This window comes from Python bivittatus, unplaced genomic scaffold (genome assembly GCF_059951505.1).
Source record: "Python bivittatus isolate LINGU-HERP-01145 unplaced genomic scaffold, Pbiv_v1 ctg000700_np1212, whole genome shotgun sequence".
Taxonomy (NCBI): Eukaryota; Metazoa; Chordata; class Lepidosauria; order Squamata; family Pythonidae; genus Python; species Python bivittatus.
The window spans coordinates 63,832,814-63,854,411 of NW_028277098.1; the positions used below are offsets into that span (position 1 = coordinate 63,832,814).

Genomic DNA, 21,598 nt, shown 5'->3' on the forward strand with positions numbered 1-21,598 from the left:
TTAATGAAATGCGTATGGTCGTTCAATCAATTGCAAATCTTCCTATAATTTCTTCCAGTCAATAACAATTTTCTCTTTTTTTCCTTTCCTTTTCTTTCCTAGACTATGAAATAGAAAACAGTTCTAGGAAGAAGGCAAGTGTTGTTCACTTTTGTGCTGCTACCAAGATAACTACATGGATATGTCCATGAAATCACTAGGAGTCTTTTCACCAATTTCCAGTAATTATGGGCAAAATTTAGGCTCTAACATTCTTGGAATCATTGTTCCCTGCAGAAGAAGCAACTGTTTTAATGCCTGCTTCATGGAAAGAAAATACATGTCAGTGGGAATTGGAGGAAGTTGACTTTTGTGGTGAAAGAACCTGAATCCATGCTTTCTACACAAAGTGGATGGGATTCAGAAAGTAGGATATTACTTTCTTGTAGTAGAGTCATTGTCTTATGAATACCCTGTTAATTACCCTACATTACTCCTTTGGAAATGTGTGCCCTTGGTGATAAATACCAGACTCAAGAATATATGACAGTTACTCTCTTATCTCCTCTTTTCTCTTTCTGGATTACTGTGTTAGAATAACTGTTAGTGGCTTGGCTTTTCCTGTATATCAGAGTTACCCTGGTACATTTCAAAGAGCATTCCTATAGTGTCTTCACATTTCAAATGGTATCTATGTTTCTCTTCCCAAATTTGTAATGGTATAATTTATACCAGTTATAATTTTTTTTGAAATGCCAGGCATGTTTGATGTGTGCTTGCTTTTGCCGCTTTCGCCGGTGTTCTATATACGATCTATGTAACCTTGAAAGGTTTGTTCTTTGTTGTTTAGGTGCAAGAGACCAGTGACTCACTGTAACTGCTTGCTTTTGCATAAACAATCACTTGGATCCTCTCCAGTTGTGGGTGTCATTTGGTGAGCTTTTCCACCATAACTTAACTCACTTTTCTCCCTCTCCTCTCCTCTCCTCTCCTCTCCTCTCCTCTCCTCTCCTCTCCTCTCCTCTCCTCTCCTCTCCTCTCCTCTCCTCTCCTCTCCTCTCCTCTCCCCCTCTTTTTCTCTTCTCCTTTGCAAACAATAATAACCTTATGACTATCTGATTGTTATGCAGTCAGGTGATCATTATATACAGGTAGGTTATGATTAGTGCAAATTCGAATAATGTGATATTTGATTTAGTGCAAATTATAAACTGGTACCAGGCTGTATTTAATGCAACCCAAAGTTCAATTAATGCAAGGCTAGCACATGCACAACTGAGGCTAGCGCATGCACAATTGTGGTTGGGGTTTTAGACACTGCCAGAGGAAAACAGTGCAAGTTTAAAAAAGAGGTGGCTTGTTATTACAGTAGAGCAAAAATTTGATGTAACTGAAAATTATAGCAATGCTAAAACAGGATGAATTGTTGGAATGCCTGAATCTATGGTAGAATTTTTGTTTTTATTTTGCTTTCTATAATTATTCTGTGACTTTATTAACCATAAATTATAAGTATATTCTTTTTATCCTTTACTGTAATATTTCATTAATGTATATATAAAATGTAGGTTTAAAAATTTTCATTGCCTATTTCTATTGGGCTGGAACCAGTTGTAAATTTTCCATAGAAGTATCACTTTGAATAGTGTGAATTTGAATAATGTGGCCATTTCATGGGATTCATTAACCGCACTACTTGAGACCTATCTGTACAGAGAAACTAAAGGGACCTTGTTTTGTTCTGATCACATGGGGGAGCACTTTTAAAGAAGAAAAGTAGATTGAAGCAACTTGACCACCTCTTCCCCATATTCTGATCAAAATTCTTCCCCACCCCTAGGGTTCCCAGGGAGGGTGGCAAAAAAAAATTTAGATGGTGGCTGCAACCACATAATCAAAGTTCTGCCCCTTTCAATATGCATTGCATTAGTATGTATAGTAAAAAAGGGTAGACTTCCACTGTGTGATCACAGCTGCCACCTTGACTTTTTGACCCGTTCCCTTCCCTTTTCTATTCACTTGAAGTTGTCTTCCCCCTTAATAATTGACAGAACATGCAAGTAGGATGGTTGTGCTTAGAGAGTGGAATTCTTAAGCTGGAGGTAGTAAGGAAGAAAATTGGACTAAGAAACAGAAATGAAGCAGGAGAATGATACCAGTTTCTAACAATCCAATGATTTCCTCATTGCTAACACATTCTTCAAACTACCAGAACAACACCTATATACATGGACATCACCACATGGAACACCCAGAAATCAAGCTGACTTTATTAGTAGTACAAGGAGGTCAAAGAGCTCAGTTATAACAACAAGAATATGGCCAGGAGCTATCTATGGAAGAGATCACAAACTGCTCATGTGCAAGTCCCAAGTCAAGCTAAAGTGGGAGAACAGAGCCAACCAGTTTCCATGATATGATATTGAGCATACATCTACTATGTCCAAGGAGAACAACAGAAATTGCTTTGAAGTCCTTAATCTTATTGATAGGGAATCAGAGGAACTCTGGAGTGAAATCAAAGAAGTTGTTAAGGATGAATGTGAAGAAAGACTGCTGGAGACCAAGAAACAAAAGAAAGCAAACAAGATGTTGGAATAAATGGTAGAAGCTGCCAAAAGAGAAGAGAAGCCAAAGCCAAGAGAGACAAAGATCTTATGAAGAAAATTAACAAAGAATTTCAGAGAGTTGCTAAAAAGATAAGAAACAGTATTACAATGACAGAAACAGACATGGAAAAACAAATAGTTTTCCAGAAATTCTCCAAACTCAGAAGGAGGTTCCAGTCTTGAACTAGTATGCTAAAAGGATGTTAATGGACATATAATCAGAAGGAGTCTGGTAGCACCTTTCCCAACTAATAATTTTTATTAATATGTTAGTATATTACAACTAACGCATTTATTAGTAAATTAGTATTTATTATCAATTTGTCTCCATTAATCCTTTTATGCAAAGTCTGGTCCATTTGTCATATATAGAATCCAGAGGGGCATGTTGGCAGATGATGGCCTATATCACATTAGAGGAAGAGCATGTGAAGGTGCCTCTAATCTTCTGTGTGTACTGTGTGCTGAGGGCTGTGATGGTGATTTTAATGTAGTTGTGAGGGCAAAGTAGACATCTGGATTTGTTGCAGTATTTGATTCCCATGTTAGCATTATTGTCCTCTTGTTTCTTGTTGCTTATGAGAATCTGCTTCCGGTTGAGTAGTTGTCTTCATGCAAGTATGGGCCTGCCACCCAGTGCCTGAGAAAGTGCAGTGTCATTGTCCAGTATGGGCTATAGCTTATAAAAACTGTTTTTGAATGGTTTGAGCTGTAAGCTGTAAGTAACAACCAGTGGTGTTCTATTGCTCTGTTTCTGTGGCCTTTTAATAGGTCTTCCCTGGCCCAGGAGTCAGAGACATTATTGCTGATCTATGAAGGATAAACGAGACAGCTAAAGAATGTCAAAAAGAAGTTAGGATGTGCTTTATTGATTATAAAAAGACCTTCAGTCGTGTTGACCATGTCAAGTTGTAGAATGTCCTTAGGAAAATGAGAATCCCAGAATTCCTCATTTTCCTCATGTGAAATCTATATACTGGATAGGAAGCCACAATCTGGATAGAACATGGCAAAACAGATTGACTCCAGGTCAACAAAGGAGTAAGACAAGGCTGTATACTCTCTTTTTATTCATTCAACCTCTCTGCTGAATATATATATTAAGGGAAGCAGGATTGGAAGATGAATGTGGTTTTAAATTTGAAGGAAAAAGCATCAATAACATGTGCTATGTTGATGACAGAGTAGTGATCTGCAAGTACAAGTGATCTGTGAATTCTAGTAATGAAAGTTGAGGACCATAGTAAGAAAAATGGGACTAAGATTAAATATAGAGAAAACTAAACTAATGACAATAGATAGAACAACCAGCCTTAGAACTGACAATGAAGACACTGAAGTGTTAAATAGTTTCTACCTTTTAATATCAGCTATCAACAGCAAAGAAACTAGCAGTCAAGAAATATGTTGTAGACTAGCAATGACAGATAGATAGCAATGACAGCCTTGGAAGAGTTATTCAGATGCCAAGATGTGTGTATATCTACAAAAATCAAAATCATGCCAGCAATGGTTTTCCTGTGATACTCTATTCAAGTGAAAGTTGGACTTTGAAGAAGTAGGATAGAAAGAGTATTGATGCTACTGAACTTTGGTGTTGGAGAAGACTCTTGAGAATATCATAGATAGCCAAACAACAACAACAGCAGCAACAACAACAACAAATAAATGGAGTTCTCACTTGAGGCACAAATAACCAGGCTCAAATGATCATACTTTGGACACATTATATGAAGACCTAGCTCTCTGGAGAAATCTGTAATGCTGGGATGAGTAGAAGGAAAGAGAAGAGGCTGACTAGCAGTAAAGTGGCTGGAGTCATTTATGGTGGCAATGGGTGCCCCATTGGAAGACCTAAAGGGCCAGGTCATCCTGAAGGTCTGTCTATGTGGTCACTAAGAATTGTCACAGAGTTAATGGCACATAATCAATCAATCAATCAAACAATCAATCAATCAATCAATCAATCAATCAATCCCCTTTGTGAACGAGGTAACTTTGGAATGGTATTAAATGTCCATCCTGGCATTAGTTTCTAGAGGTCTGCATCAAATTAATTAGAATTTTAAATTTCAAACTCAGCTGGGTTGAGTTTGACAAACTCAGGAACTATCTGAAGGGTAGCAAGACTCCTTTGATTTGGTTGATGATAGTATTTTGGTGATTTAGAGGAACATCATTGTAGCAGCAAGCAGGAGTCATGCTAATTGCACTGCATACATGAGAGGAGAAACATTCTGCTCTGTAAAAATGGATCTTGAGGTGCCCCATTGTAACTCCAAATAATCTGGAATGCCTGTGACAGGAGGTACCATGATTAATCCACATTGAAAGCTAAAAATTCCTGCTATTCCCATTAATCCAGCACACAAGGTAGAACTGAAAACTGGTCAGAATTCAAGATGCCCAATTACTGCCTTATGCCAGGTCAGTCTGTATCAGCTATGTCCAATTTTTAACCTAACTAGTTATGACTACTGTCTTTTAAGCTCCCAACTGTGTACTGTAAAACAAATTTGAACAATATAATTGGAAAAGCTCTACATTCACTAAACAAAATTAAAGCCCACAACAGAGCACATAACTTAATTTTTTTATTTGCAATTTAATTTTACATAATAATTTTCATTACTTTCTTTGGCTAACACTACTCATATAAGTTAGCACTTGTTTTTACAAATACCTATTGAATAATTCGTTGGATTTCTATTAAACTTTCATCTTTTCATCTGTAAATTAGAGCAATAACCTGTTATTATGACTTTTACATGATCAAAACCTATTTAAAAAAAAAACCTCTTGGGGAATTTTTGGAGGATGGGAAAGCAGAAAGTGTGCCTGGCTTCAGCGAACATGCATTGGCTGGAAACTCAGGGAAGCTTATGATGTAGGTAAAATTATTTAAAACTAAAAATGGCTAAAGGCCTTTGAATAACTTTTACTGAGACAAAACCACACCCTAATGTTGATTAACTATAGCTTCCTTGTGAAGCTTACTAAATTTTTGCCCCACTAATCCAGACAACATAATTTCTGCAATATGCAAATTATTAATTGGTCACTTCCTTAATGCCACCTTCCCTTGTAAAGCAAGAACACCTAGCAATAGGCTAGGCAGATTATTGTCTTTTTAGTTATTGAGCTGTCATGTGGAACTCTTCATCAAAGGAGGTCTTATAAAATGATTGCCTTCTTCAGAAAAGTTTCCCACCCTGGCATGTCCTAAACTGGCTGAGAAGATAGGGGCTGGGCCTGGTACTGCTATCATATTGATCCATTATTCTGGTGACCACATTTCAGATGATGGGAATAGATAATAATTCAGTTGATCTTTGGATAAAATTCAGCAGGACTCTAAGATTCTTCCAAATATGCTTTAGACATCTTGTTTTGTTGTGATCCTTAGAACAACCTTATAAAGTGAGGAGATGTATTTATCCCTATACTTGGAATGGAACACTGAATATAAGACTGCCAGCAAGTTTATGGAAAAATTAAACTTAGCACCAGGGACTTCCAGCTTAGTTGTTCTGTCTCTAAACTCTCTTTAGAGTTGAGCTTGTCATTTTTTTTACAGATGATCCTGGTAAAAATATTTATCATCATACCTCTCAATACAATTAGCTGCTTGCATGAAAAGAAGTTTATGAATAACTTTAAAAGATCTAAACATGGCCAGGGAGATTTCAACAACTCCAAGCAATTTTATCAAATCCTTGGTGAATAAACAATTTTATTCATTCATAAGAAAAGGAAAAGCACTATTTCAAAAATTATTGTAGGATGATACATCTTAATATTGTATTTCCCTCTGCTTTACAGTTTTTCTTGTTGTTGTTGTTCAGTAATTAAGTCGTGTCTGACTTTTCGTGACCCCATGAACCATATCGCGCCAGGCCTTCCTGTCCTTCACTGCCTCCCTGAGTTTGCTCAGTTTTATGCTCATTGCTTCAGTGATGCTATCTAACCATCTCATCCTCTGCAGTCCTCTTCTCCTTTTGCCTTCAATCTTTCCCAGCATCAGGGTCTTTTCCAAAGAGTCCTCTCTTCGCATTAGGTGACCAAAGTATCTGAGCTTGAGCTTCATTATCAATCCTTCCAATGAGCAGTCAGGGTTGATTTCCTTTAAGATTGACTGGTTTGACCTCCTAGCAGTCCAGGGAACTCTTAAGAGTCTTCTCCAGCACCACAGTTCAAAGGCATCAATTCTTTGGCGCTCAGCCTTTTTTATGGTCCAGCTCTCACAGCCATACATTACTACTGGAAAAACCATAGCTTTGACTATGCGGATCTTTGTTGGCAAGGTGACGTCTCTGCTTTTTAATATGCTATCTAGGTTTGCCATAGCTTTCCTCCCAAGGAGCAAGCGTCTTTTAATTTCATGGCTGCAGTCTCCGTCTGCAGTGATCTTGGAGCCCAAATAAATGAAGTCTGTTACTACTTCCATTTCTACCCCTTCCATTTGCCAGGAATTGATGGGTCCAGATGCCATGATCTTAGTTTTTTTAATGTTGAGTTTCAAGCCAGCTTTCGCACTCTCCTCTTTCACCCTCATCAAGAGGCTCTTTAGTTCTTCTTCACTTTCTGCCATTAGGGCGGTATCGTCTGCATATCTGAGGTTATTGATGATTCTTCCTGCAATCTTAATTCCGGCTTGTGATTCTTCCAGCCTGGCATTTTTCATGATGTACTCTGCATATAGGTTAAATAAGCAGGGTGACAGTATACAGCCTTGTCGTACTCCTTTCCCTATTTTGAACCAATCGGTTGTTCCGTGACCAGTTCTAACTGTTGCTTCTTGGCCCGCATACAGATTTCTCAGGAGACAGGTAAGGTGGTCTGGTACCTCCATCTCTTTAAGAATTTGCCCCAGTTTGTTGTGATCCACACAATCAAGGCTTTTGCATAGTCAATGAAGGAGAAGTAGATGTTTTTCTGGAACTCTCATGCTTTCTCCATGATCCAGCAAATGTTGGCAATTTGATCTCTAGTTCCTCTGCCTCTTCGAAACCCAGCTTGTACATCCGGTAGTTCTCAGTTCACGTACTGCTGAAGCTTAGCTTGTAGGATTTTGAGCATAACCTTGCTAGCATGTGAAATGAGTGCAATTGTGTGATAGTTTGAGCATTCTTTGGCATTGCACTTCTTTGGAATTGGAACGTAAACTGACCTTTTCCAATCCCGTGGCCACTGTTGCGTTTTCCAAACTTGCTGGTATATTGAGTGCAGCACTTTAACAGCATCGTCTTTTAGTATTTTAAATAACTCAGCTGGAATAATGTCATCTCCACTAGCTTTGTTGTTAGCAATGCTTCCTAAGGCCCACTTGACTTCACACTCTAGGATGTCTGGCTCAAGGTCAGTGAACACACCAGCATGGACATCAGGGACATTAAGATCTTTCTTGTATAGTTCTTCTGTGTATTCTTGCCACCTCTTCTTAATCTCTTCTGCTTCTGTTAGGTCCCTGCCTTTTTTGTCCTTTATCATGCCCATCTTTGCACTAAACACTCCTTTGATATCTCCAATTTTCTTGTAGAGATCTCTAGTCTTCCCCATTCTATTGTTTTCCTCAATTTCTTTGCATTGTTCATTTAAGAAGGCCTTCTTATCTCTCCTTGCTATTCTCTGGAAATCTGCATTCAGTTGCTTATATCTTTCCCTTTCACTCTTGCTTTTCACATTCCTTCTTTCCACAGCTCTTTGTAAAGCCTCATCAGACAGCCATTTTGCTTTCTTGCATTTCTTTTTCCTTGGGATGGTTTTAGTTGCTGCCTCCTGTACAATGTTACAGACCTCCGTCCATAGTTCTTCAGGCACTCTGTCTACCAAAGCTAATCCTCTAAATCTATTCATCACCTTCACTGTGTACTCACAAGGAATATGATCTAAGTCATACTTGAGTGGTCTAGTGGTTTTCCCTACGTTCTTCAATTTAAGCCTAAATTTTGCAGTAAGAAGCTCGTGATCTGAGCCACAGGCAGCTCCTGGTCTTGTTTTTGCTGTCTGTATAGAGCTTCTACATCTTTGGCTGCAAAGTATGTAATCAGTCTGGTTTCGGTATTGACCATCTGGTGATGTCCATGTGTAGAGTCGTCTCTTGTGTTGTTGGAAAAGAGTGTTTGCTATGACTAGCTTGTTCTCTTGACAGAACTCTATTAGCCTTTGCCCTGCTTCATTTTGTGCTCCAAGGCCAAACTTGCCTGTTATTCCGATTACTCCTTGACTTCCTACTTTAGCATTCCAATCCCCTATGATGAAAAGGACATCTTTTTTTGGTGCTAGTTCTAGAAGGTGTTGTAGGTCTTCATAGAACCGGTCAACTTCAGCTTCTTCGGCATCAGTGGTTGGGACATAGACTTGGATTACTATGATGTTGAATGGTTTGCCTTGGATACGCACTGAGATTATTCTGTCGTTTTTGAGGTTGTACCCCATTACTGCCTTTCCCACTCTCTTATTGACTATGAGTGCAACTCCATTTCTTCTAAGGGTTTCTTGCCCACAGTAGTAGATATAATGGTCACCCGAATTAAATTCACCCATTTCCGTCCATTTCAATTCGCTGATTCCCAAGATGTCGATGTTCAATCTTGTCATCTCATGTTTGACCACATCCAGCTTGCCTTGGTTCATAGATCTTACATTCCAGGTACCTATACAATATTGTTCTTTACAGAATCGGACCTTCTTTTTGCTTCCAGATACATCCACAGCTGAATGTCCTTTCAGCTTTGGCCCAGCCACTTCACTCTTTCTGGAGCTATTTGGAATTGCCCTCTGGTCTTCCCCAGTAGCATATTGGACACCTTCCGACCTGAGGGGCTCATCTTCCAGCGTCATATCTTTTAGCCTTTTAACATTGTCCATGGGGTTTTCTTGGCAAGGATACTGGAGTGGGTTGCCATTTCCTTCTCCAGTGAACCACATTTTGTCAGGACTGTCTGTCATGACCTGTCCATCTTGGGTGGCCCTGCACGGTATAGCTCATGGCTTCACTGAGTTAAGCAAGCCCCTTTGCCACGACAAGGCAGTGATCCATGAAGGGGTTACAGTTTTTCTGGCTGGACCTTAATACTGACCTTAATATAGTCAATAACCATGGACTAGATATAATTAGGGAGGATGAACTTAATTATACGAATCATCCATAAAGCGCGTAGGTTCTGTGGCAAAAGCCTGTTTTAGGCTTTAGACTGGAGAGTATTTAAGAAACCTCCGAATAAAAGAATAGATCAGTGGGTCTCACCTCTTCCCACTATCCTAGGACTTGCAAATTCTATCTGAACATATTTCTACTTATGGAAATGCTAAAAAGCTCCAGAGTGATTATCATTACACTGATTAAAATGTAGGCCTTTACAGGTAGTCCTCGGTTAACGAGGGTAATTGGGACTAGGAACTCCATCGTTAAACAACGTGGTTGTAAAGTGTGACATGATGTGACCATGCCAACTTATGACAGCAGTTCCAGCAGTTCCAGTTGCAACCTCCTGCCGGCTTCCCCTGCCTGACTTTGCTTATCAGGAACTGGCAGGGGAAGTCATAAATGGTGATCACATGACTGTGGGATGCTGCAACCATCATAATTGCAAGCCAGTTACCAAGCACCTGAATTGTGATCACATGAGGACACTGTGACAGCCACAACTTCAAGGACCAGATGTAAATCTCCTTGTTCAGCACCATTATAACTTTGAATGGTTGCTGAACAGATGGTTGTAACCAAGGACTACTATTTATAAATTAAGTTAATTGTGTTAACTTGTTTACTTGTTAAGTTTAACAAGAGGTAAGAGTTTTCTTACTCTTTAAGAATTCAATTTCTGTCATCTACCAAACAAGGGCTGCTGAGACACCAATCAACCAATATATGTATATGCATATAGTGTATGTGTATTGAACTCCATGCTGTATTTGTTCCTAAAACACTATAATTCTTAGATGCTTAGATGACAAGCATTGCGTGTAATTAAGTATGTCAAATGCTGCATAGTTCTAGGTATGACAAAAAAAGAAGGGAGCAATCAAGTGGTATGATTAATTAAGCTTCTTGATACAGAAAGCACCAGATGAGAGACATTCTGACTCATGATTCTTCAAAATCCCCTTTTTTTGCATCTCTCATTACTGTATACCAGTTTCATGCATTATATTTCCTACTTTTTCATTTTCCATTTCCCTTGAGGCATAGCAGAGATGATGAAAGAAGGAAATTCTCAGGAGCCATCTATGCTACAAGAAGAAGGGCATTTCCATATGTTGGCTCTCCAAACTGTGATCATGTGCCAATCCCCATTTTTATTCATATCTCTTGCTTGAGGTAATCCTTCTATCCTTCCAGCTTAGTTCTACAATGATAGAATAAGTCACAGACTCTCTTATTTGGACACTGTTATGAACAGGCTGGATTCAGAAGAGGCAGAGGTCCTCAATATCACAATGCTAATCTCCAGTGGATAATGAAAAAGACAAAGGAATCCCTCCCCCCCCCCAAATTCTGTTTCTGCTGTATCATGTAGATCAGTATGAATTGAATTAAAATTTGGACATATTAGGCCACCTCCTCTGCCTACTGAAGAATTTGTATGACAACCAAGGAACAGTAATTAGAATAGACTGAAGAGTTGAAATGGTTGAAAATTGGGAAAGAGTGCACCAATTGCATACTTTCTCTTATTTTTTTAAAAAAAACTTATATGCAGAATATATCATGAGAAATGTTGAAATAATAAAAACAGAAATTGGACTTAAAATTGTTGGGCAATATGCTGATGATACCACTTTGATGAGTAAAAGTGAGGAAAACTGAAAAAAAATGTTGAAGGTGAAAGATGAGAGTGCAAAAGCTGTCTGCTGCCTGATACTGCCCCTCCCAAAACCCCCAAACAAACCCAAGATTATGTCAAGAGCAAAGCCAATCTGAAAACAAGAAGTGGTTTTTTAAAGGATGGAAACCTTTTATGGACTTTTTGCTAAAAGAAGAAAAAAGTGAAATGATGATTTATGGATTTAATGATTGAAACAGATGAGAATTAAATAAGGGGTTGAAGGGATTTTAGGAAGAGTTAAGAGGGAAGGGAGATGATAGGTTTGTTAATATCTGTTGAAGAGAAGGTTGAAAGTCATAATTCATAACTTTAGGGGGGGGGGTTCTTTCTTTTTTTCTTTTCTTGCACTTCTTTCTTTTTTCTTCTTTATTTTCTGTCTCTTTCTTTAGATTTGACTTTTATGTAAAAACCTCAATAAATATAAGTAAAAGAGAAAGAAAAAAAGAAAGCAAAGCCAACCCAGTTCCAACAGTGGAGAAGAAGTTGAAGGAGTAACAGACTTCATCTTCTTAGGCTCAAAAATTCACAAAGATGATGACTGTAACTGAAATAAAGAGGTATCTGTTACTTGGGAGAAAGACTGTGACAGATCTAGACAAAATACAGTATTAAAGTGCAGAGATATCAAACAGACAACAAAGGAACATTTACTCAGGCCATATTATAAAACATGGCTGTAAAAGATCAAAAGCTGAATAAAGAAAAATCAGTGACTTTGAACTGTGGTGCTACAATTTTGTTTTTTTAAAAAAACCAATTTATTTATTTAAAATATTTGTATGGCTGCCCATCTTAAACAACTCTGGGCAGCTCAAAACAGCAATAAAACCCATTAACTATAAAACATAACCATAAAATGATCAAACAAACAAAAAATAGTGCCTTAATAAACCCCTTAGGATGCCCTGCAGGAAACTCCAACTACCCTCATTCCATTCCATTCTATCTGAGCACCTGGGTAAAAATCTAGGGCTTGAGGGCCTTCCAAAAAGCTAAAAGGGTGGGGGCCTGCCGAATCACCAGGGGGAGGGTGTGCCATAAGGTAGGGGCAACCACTGAAAAGGCATGCTTCCAAGGTCCCACTAGATGGCAGGATTTCAGGGAAGGGATCTGGAGCGTGCCTACCTTATCTGGTCTGGTGATTGTTGATTGTTAATTGGTCAATATTAGATGAAGGAAAACCAGACTGCTCACTGAAAGCACTAAGAATGAAGCTAAAGCTTCAATATTTTGGGCAAATAATGTGAAGACAAGTTATTTTTTAAAAAAACCTCTGATGCTTGGAAAAATTAGACAATCAACAAAGAGGCAGGCAAAAGACAAAGTGGCTAGATATTATTAGTAATGACATAAGCATGAGCTTACAAGAACTCAAAGAAACAGTTACTGACAGACAATTCTAGCAAAATGATGTCCATTGGATCACAAAGAATTAAAAAAAAATTAGAATTGATGAAACATTTATGTGATGTACTTCCGCATAAAGGGTGCTTTAGTTTAGATTTCTCTGCTGATTAGGGTGTTAGAATCAATGGGCTACATACGCACCCTTTTAGCTCTACAATTCTATGAACTGAGCCTTAATTCCTCTTATCATGCCTCCTCCTTCACCCTCCATTGGTATGAGTAAGTTTAGGCTATCCTGCTGGGAAAAGCAAACTTGTCTGGACAATATGAAAATGCACATAGCACAGCACAGAGCCAACGTGGTATAGTGATTAAAGTGCTGGCCATTCACTCAGCCCAAGCAGCCTCACAGTGTTATTGTTGGGGGGAAAATTGGACTGAGTGTTATATACACTGGCATGAATTTCTAGAAGAAAGCAGGCTATAAATCTAATAATAGGTCTCCCATTGAAAATAATGGCTGCTGTATGACATTATATGTGCACCAATCAAACTGGCGAATGGATGATAGAGAAGAGGATTCATTTGAGACCTTCCTCCATCTTTTTCCAAACACATTGCTGTGCCTACAATAAACTGCATGCCACTAATGGGGGGAGGGGAATAAACAGAAATGGTTAAACAAGCTAAATCAAGATGAACATGAATTTGTATGCCTACAAGTACATGTTAGAATATTCCCAAAATTCTGACTTGCATCAGTTATTGAACTTTATTCCCTGCAACTATACAGTATATGGAATGTACATCCCAAGTAAAGAAAGAATGATGGAACAGGAGTTTTGGAGCACTTTGTTTATGTCACAAATTTAAATGAATTGCCACATTGGTGTGATAAATTACATTCCTTTGGTATCATATGATGATTAAAATATATGCATTAAATGCATTGTTATAGTTGTTAATAATAATTTTATATTTTTCCTTTCTATATGGAGAATGATGAAGTTTGTCACAAAATAAAATATAGAATACAGAATAAAACAAATAAATACCATGAGAATATATGTATAAAAATATGTACAAAAGTTACAGTCCTTCTAAAAATTAAAATGTTAAAATCAAGCTATCATTTAATGGCCTGATTGTTAAAATAATATATTTCATATTTTAAAGTAATATGTACAATTAGGAGCCACTTCACCTTATTCTGAATTTTGATTCAATAGAAAGCTTGCTTGGTTGCACTGAATTTTTGCTTGTTAATATTACACATGTGGAGTCCTTGAGTGCAACTGAAGATGTTACCTAGCTGGGTAATGAAATGTCTGCAAGAAAATAACCAAGCTCAGAGAACCCCAAGGTCTTCACAGTTCAACCCTGAGCTACATATACTGTATTCTCTTCTATTAATATTACACATGCAAAACAGATGTGCTTGTAGTAGGGTGGCCATATGTCCTTTTTACACTTCCACAGGCTATATCTTCTTGTGTGTGTGTGTGTTTGTAAGAGGGTGGGAAGGGGAGGCATTTCATCATTTTTGCCTAACAGGTGTTATAACTCTTGTAGCTTGAGCAAATGTAGCAGAAGAAACCATGGAATGAAGCTTGACTTCTACCCAAAAGTTGTAAGGCCTCATTTTTGTGTTTACTATTTCCTGAAAACAGGAGACCTTCCAAAAGAAAGACTGATTCCAAGTATTAAGCCAAACTGAGGGATATGAACTGCCAAGCAACTCCATTTGCTCAAGAAAATATAGAAATTCTCTTTCGTGGGGGGAAATGAGCTTCAGTCTCCCTTGCTCCCCAGTCTGAAGAAACCCCAGAGGAGGAATTCCATTGTGATATTCTTAATATGTAGGAAGGCAGGGAAGCTAAATATAGCTGAGCAGAATGAAAAAAAAAAAGTAATTCATCCATGCCCCACGGTCATCTCATCACACCAACCTCACACCATATTCCTTTTTCCTTCTTTTCCATCCAATAGAAGAAGAATGATAGAAAATTTGACAAGCAATTTCCATCACTTCTAGTCCTTACAGTAGTGAATGAATTCACAAAAATATGGACTTCCCAATCCCACATTTTTCAAGCACATACTGAAGGTGTCCTTTAATGTATAAAGGACACACAAGGACAAATAAAATATATAAGCATATGTAACTGATTTTCTAAGAGTCAGTTTGGTGTAGTGGTTAAAGGCACCAAGCTAGAAACAAGGAAACTGAGTTCTAGTGCTGCCTTGGACATGAAGTCAGCTGGGTAACCTTGAGCCAGTCAGTCTCTCTCAGCCTTAGGAAGCAGGCAATGGCAAGGCACTTCCAAAATCTTGCCAAGAAAACTGCAGGGACTTGTCCAGGCAGCCACCGGGAGTCAAGACTGACTCAAAGGCACATGCACACAAAAACCTCTAATTAGTAGTTGGATTCAATTGGTAATTGAAAACGTACTGTAACAAATTCTACACGAATACTTCCTTCTCCTTCATTGTATGTGAAGTTGATGAAGAAGTACATTTTCTGTGAAATTCTATTATTATTTTAATGTGATTATTACACAGCTTCTCTGATCTGTAATCAGCTTTGCAAAATTTCTCTGAAAAAATACATGTAACCTATTGGGGATTGAGGTGGTCCTCTCAATAGGTTAGAATGAATCATAGAATGATTTTAACTTTCTTAGTTTTGTTTCACTGCATAAGCAGAAAAGTACAGTAAGAGGAGAACTTCTATTGTATTTCTATTAAGGTTTGTAGAAAAACCATGAGTAGAGGCAAAGATTGAGAGAGTGCTGGGATGAGTCCAGCAAGGGACATTTATCTGGGCACAGCTGGTCTAGCATGGGCTTCCTAATCAAGCAGAGCTTGCAATTAAACATGTAGCTGTGAGCACCACAGTTTTTAGAGGGCAGTAACTACGCTTGGGAAGAATTGTCAGCATACATGACAGCCTTTCCCAAGCTGTTGTCCTCACTCAGAAATTGAAATTCCAGCATGCGTGGAAGGCATCAGCATGGACCAAATCCATTTGGGCTGAAATGTCATATGAGTAGTATTAAAGTTGACTAAACAACTGTGCGATCCTAGGAAAAGATGCAGCTCTGTTTAAGATATTACTCCTGCATGCTCTCCAGCATCATCTGAAGATTACAGCACTGTACAGCCCTACAATTTAATGCTGTTCTGAGTTGCAGTGGGAGCAAAATAAACCTAGGGTAAAACTGTGCCATTGCTGCTCTGTTAAAATACTGCTGGAGAAATGTTCTCCTTAGAAAATGTTAGGCAAACACAGTCTCCTAATTTTGTTGCCCATCGCCAAAATGGAAAATTTTGACCATCAGTTGAAAGAAGTATGGTAGCTTTATTCCTATGGCAAGAGGAAGTCAATGGTGAGTGTAGGACACTGGAAATGACTACTTCTATGTCCTGTATAGGAGTCCAAACAATGGACCATGTCTGAAGTTCAACCTTTCACCTTGGATGGAATCATGACAAGGAAACTCCCAACTCTCCCCTCCCAAATGCAGGAAAATTTGGAATACCGAGAAAAAGACAGATAGAAAAAACTTCAAAGGCTGATTTCCGCTCCTCACCTCCATAAAATGTTCAGACATTTTCAGATTCAACTCCACATCAAGAGGCAAGTGCCTACACATCAGAACATAAGGTAAGATTATTTAAAATGCGTAACTATGCCTTTGGCTTATTGTTTTGTAATTGCTGTACAGCTTAATGCTTATATGAATATCTTGTATCTAGGTGATCTTGCTAGGAAGAATTATCAGTACCAGCAGCAAATGCTTCAATTAAAAGCTCAGCATGTACTCCAAGATGAAAGTAGTAGTGGATGGGCTTTTTCTTTTGTTTGTTTTTTGAAAGACAAAATGAAAAATCCGTTTTCCAGGATGGTGAGTGGAAGTAACTGAAGTTAAGGCTGCATTTTAGTCTGCAATAATATGAGATTGTAGCTTTGCATTTTATTGATGGATTAAAAATGCTAATCCTCACTGTAGATTCATTAAACTGAATTATTTGAAGCTGTATTCCTAGCTTTGCCCTAGTGTTAGGATGCTGTGTTAGCTTGGTCATCTGCAGTAGAGATGGCCTAATATGCAAGCAATTGTTTATGTATATCATATTTTCTTGCAGATGATCACATTAATGCATATGGATATTTATTGGCAGAGCTAGGTAGGTTCATTCCCAGTACTAGGGGCAGCCCCAGGAAACCGGTTCCTCTGTTTCATGATATTCCTAAACAAGGCTTATATCCCCATAGGCATGGCTTTTTATTTAATTTCATGAGTGACAGTTATTTAAAATAATTCTCTGAATCCATATGAACCAGAGAATCTTAATTGTCTGAAAGTATGTAAAACCGAAAACAGTTGCCTTCGTACTCAAATATCCAGAGTATTAGCTTCATCTGTCTAGATTCATAGACAGCAAAGAACTAAAAAAGTCATCCAAAGTTTTGAAAAAATTGCATGCACTGCTTCCATAGATAGAGATTCCTTACATACATAAGGTAACAAGGAAGGTATGCAGGGAACACAGTTAGTTCACTCATCCATTCTTTGCATGCTATGCAAATATGTGTTCAGAAAACCTACCTACAGCTGCTTCTATCATGCTGCTGGAGCACAGAAACCAGTGAATTTCCTGCCCTGAGCTCAATTTTTTTATCTAGGATCTTAAAAGTCAACTTGTTACAAAGGTGTATATGGGGGGTCAAGCTGGTGATCCTTACAGTATATGTGTATCTTAATACTTATGAACAGCAGTTGCCTCTTTACTGACTTAGTAACTGTCTAGCCATATTTTCATCTATGGAGTATTTATTTGTTGGGAATCAAAATTTGAATTCAGATCAATCAATTCACAATATTCCATAGCAGAGAATAAAGCATGTGTGGGAGGTATAAAACCTGCAACTATATCAGACATGACATGGCTATAAAACATAACAGAGCAGTTTATTAAGACATGTAAATAGTGGAGTATGTGGTCAAAATATTCTACTTTGGAAAACAGAATTTTAGGAAAGAATGATACAGGCATTGGCGTGGGTAGATATGAGTGCAACTTGGTCTAGCATTACAGGTTCATTGTGACTGGCCATATGATTATGTTAAATCTGACCAACATGGCATGATGAAGATGCAAGATAAAGCAGAAGGATTTTTATTTGTTCATTCAGGCTGTCTCTGTCTCTGTCTCTGTCTCTGTCTCTTTCCCCAGCCCCACCCCCCATACACTATGTTTCCTAGATGGGGTACAATCTCCATTCATATACATACTTTCAAAAACAAACTCAGTGTTAAATACAAGTTCTAATTGCTGCAAAAAGCCTCAACAGCACTAGTGCCCTGGATTTAAAAAGAAATAACATGTTCTTAAATTTTATTTTCCCCCCTTTTTCCACAGGATTTTAGGCATCAACTGTTTCATTTTCTAATAATATGAAAATCTTCTTCGGCCCACCGTTCTTCCTTCTGTTCACCAAATTGTCCTTATATTTGGCATCAGTGACTGGGGACAAGATTTTCCAGTTTGGACCTTGCAGTATTTCAATGAATATTAATGAAATTCGCAATAGTTTTGCTACTGTCAAAAACTTTATTGTAAGTATTGTCATCTGCTTCCAGGACACTTACTGGAAAACAAGTGGAAAAGTAGCTTAGAAACCAATAAAGTACAGTTAACTTACAAAACTGCTTCTGTTAGATCACAGCTTTCTTTGAATAAAAACAATAAGAACAACAGCAATATCTTATAAATAGGATCCAGAAAGAATTTCCTAAAAGTCATGCATGCAATTGGACAAATAGCTTAAATAAGGTGGAATCTCTCAAGCTGAAAAATAATAGAAGGCTGATTAAACAATTTCCATAGAATACTAATCCTTTTTATGATATATAGATGCAAAGAAAAGGACATTGGACCCAAATTACACTAGGTTGCTCTTGTGTTGGGTGCATGCTTGCTTGCATCCAACCTAAAAGGTATATTTTATTTCAATTCTCTTTTGACCACAAATTCAAACTCCAACATGCAAACATTAAGAAACAAAAATCTTTCAAACTCTGTAGTTTACCCATGTAATTACAATTATTTTATTCTCCAGATATCACGATAACTTTGTAAATCTTCCATGCTGTCTGATATGATGTAATGATTTAAATAGCTAAAAATGTATATTCAGATTGGATGTTGTCTCTTCCCTATTTAGCAAGGCAGAGATTCCATCAGAACTACAAGCATTTTGTTGCAGCCACATTCTTTGCATGATTTTCAGGTAAGTGCTACTCTCTGTAAGTTTTGCCGCATTCTCCTTTATAGTAAGATATTCCTATGTATTACTTCTCACTTCTGAGCAGATTTTTGAATTAAACAAAATTCAGTGGTTATGAAGTGTCTTTTTGTGCTAAGGCCTACCCAGATGATCATGTTCTAGGTATATATTATTTATGCTATTGTTTATTTTATTATTTATTACATCTGCTATTGTACTGCAAAATACAAGCTGACTAGTGGATAATTATAGGAATAGATTTAAAACAGGAATGGCCAGGATTTAGATCTTTGTTCAACCCTAAGCAAAGATCTAAATCTTAGCTTAATCTTGCAGGATTGTGCCCCTGCCTCTTAGCTTAATCTCGCAGGATTGTGGAGAAAATAAAATAGGGAAACTTACCATCACAAATGATATGGAAGAAGAGTGGGATAACAAATGTGATAAACAGCAATTGCGCATCTGTGTCTGTCTATAAATCCATACTACACATTGACCACGCTAGTTAAAATGATGGCATTTATCAACAGCTAGGGAGTGGAATAGTCGTGCTACAGTTAGCTCAGCCTTTTTCTGCTCTGGTCACAATAGGGTTCTGTTGCCATGAATATGTTGGGCAGGGAGTGTACTGTCTGCAGAGGATGGATGCCACACACAGCAAGTTCTAGCCTATCGTAGTACTGGCAGAAACATTCAAATAGTAAAGCTGGGAGAAACAGAAACACATGTGCCTAGCAACAGTTTGCATAACCTGGAAGGGAAACACTTAGCTCATAACTGCACCTTTACAGGACAAAGAAGTTATGGTAGGGAAGCTTCCTGCATGCAACATCTCATGAGTAGCAAACAAGTAGCAAAGAAGAAAGCAACAAGCCTTCTTCTTTAGTGTGCCCAGGCCCTGGAACTCTCTGCCTAGGAAGTTCATCTCGCTCCTTTTCTTGAATGTTTTTCCATTGCTTAGCAAAGATTTTCCTTTGTTGCCTGCCAAGTTGTGAGCTGAAACTATTTAAATGATCACCTGAAGAGGAAAATTCCATGTTGTACCTTTCTTTTGCTTTATTTGCTGTACTCCTATCTTGAGCTCCAGTCATTTTGATGTATGTAAATATTAGTAATGTCATGAATAATCATAGTGTGCTGAGGTTGTTTTAAAATACTTGCAAGTTAGCTGATGCTGTTTTTATCAGGTGGAAAGGAAAATAGAAATTTCCTTTAATAAGGAAATGAGTCCAGAACTCCTCAGGTTTCTTGGATTCTTTGGTTGGGGAGACATAGTATGGCGTGGCAGTTAAGATGCTGGACTGTGTCCTGGGACAGCAAGGTTCAAATCCATCTTCAGCCATGGAAACTCATTGGGTGATTTTGGGCCAGATGCCTTCAGTTTCTGCCCTCATGATGTTGTGGGGGGAAAAATATAGGACTAGTATTACTCCTACATCATGTGCGCTCCCTTGAATTTCTGGATGTAAATCTAACAAATGAATAAGTAGGTCAAAACACGGTGTGGAATATTGAGCATTTTCCTTTTCATAATTTTACCCTGCCCATCAGTTTTATTTAAATGGACAGTCTCTTATGTTCAGTGGATTTATTCCTATGTGGGAATTCACAGGATTGCATGGCAGCATGCAAGTGTAATAAATTATTGTTGGTCGCACAGTCAGCCAGATGTTTAGACTGCATTTGACATTTTTATCCACCTATCAAGTCCTTCCCAAGGACCTGGGATAGGCAGATATTGTTTGATGGTGTTAAAGGTATCGTTGCAGGATGTAAGGTGTTCCAGTGACAATACCTTTCACACCATCAAACAAAGGTGTTATTGTGGAACAGCTTACATTATTGTTGCTGTTGTTACCAGCATGCAATTCCATACATATCAACTTACAAGGAAATCCCATGGAGGATTACTCTGAGGTAATCCTAGAAATAGAACTGCAACTTTAGATCCACTGAGCTTGAGTGGATTTATTACAATATAACCATTCTTAGGATTATGCTTCATGAAAGATCAGATTTTGAATGGGGAGAAAAAATGAGCTCTACAAGGGAGCCAAAGATTCCTCATTTCTGTCCTATCAATTCTATCCCCAAATTCACAAAATGGCTAACCAAATAATTTAAATGAATAAATACTGCCATGATTTTCTACAGGCAAATGACCACAGAAGTATGTTTTAATCAATGTTAACTACAAAATAACATGCTGCTGGAGGCACTGTTTTTGAAAAAAAGGCTTGTAATGAAGGTCTGAACGGCTTCCAAATGCTTTTCATAAAAGCTGAACAGTCTAATTAATTAATTATTCATACTGGCCTGATTTAATCTAGCAGTTCTAGTTGTACATTCTGCTGTGAGAAGCACTGCAATGAAATATTAAAGTTAAACTAAATAAAATTTTAACATGGCACTTCATTTAGTCCACAGACTTGGAATTTTGCAGAATCTGACGATGTCTTTTCTAAAGACTCTATGAACAGGCTTCTGTTGTACCAAAGCAGATAAAGATTTCAAAATGGGGAGATCATAGGGAGTTT

The 21,598-nt window shown here is 37.9% G+C and overlaps 1 long non-coding RNA gene across 1 annotated transcript in view; it reads right to left on the reverse strand.

The window, feature by feature from the left end:
• The window catches only part of LOC148214233 (uncharacterized), a 75,710-nt gene extending 56,158 nt beyond the window's left edge, over positions 1-19,552 (reverse strand). Inside the window, exon 1 of the long non-coding RNA XR_015798388.1 lies at positions 19,464-19,552. This is a non-coding gene — a long non-coding RNA (uncharacterized LOC148214233). The remainder of the gene's footprint in view (positions 1-19,463) is intronic.
• Between the last annotated feature and the right edge of the window lie 2,046 nt (positions 19,553-21,598).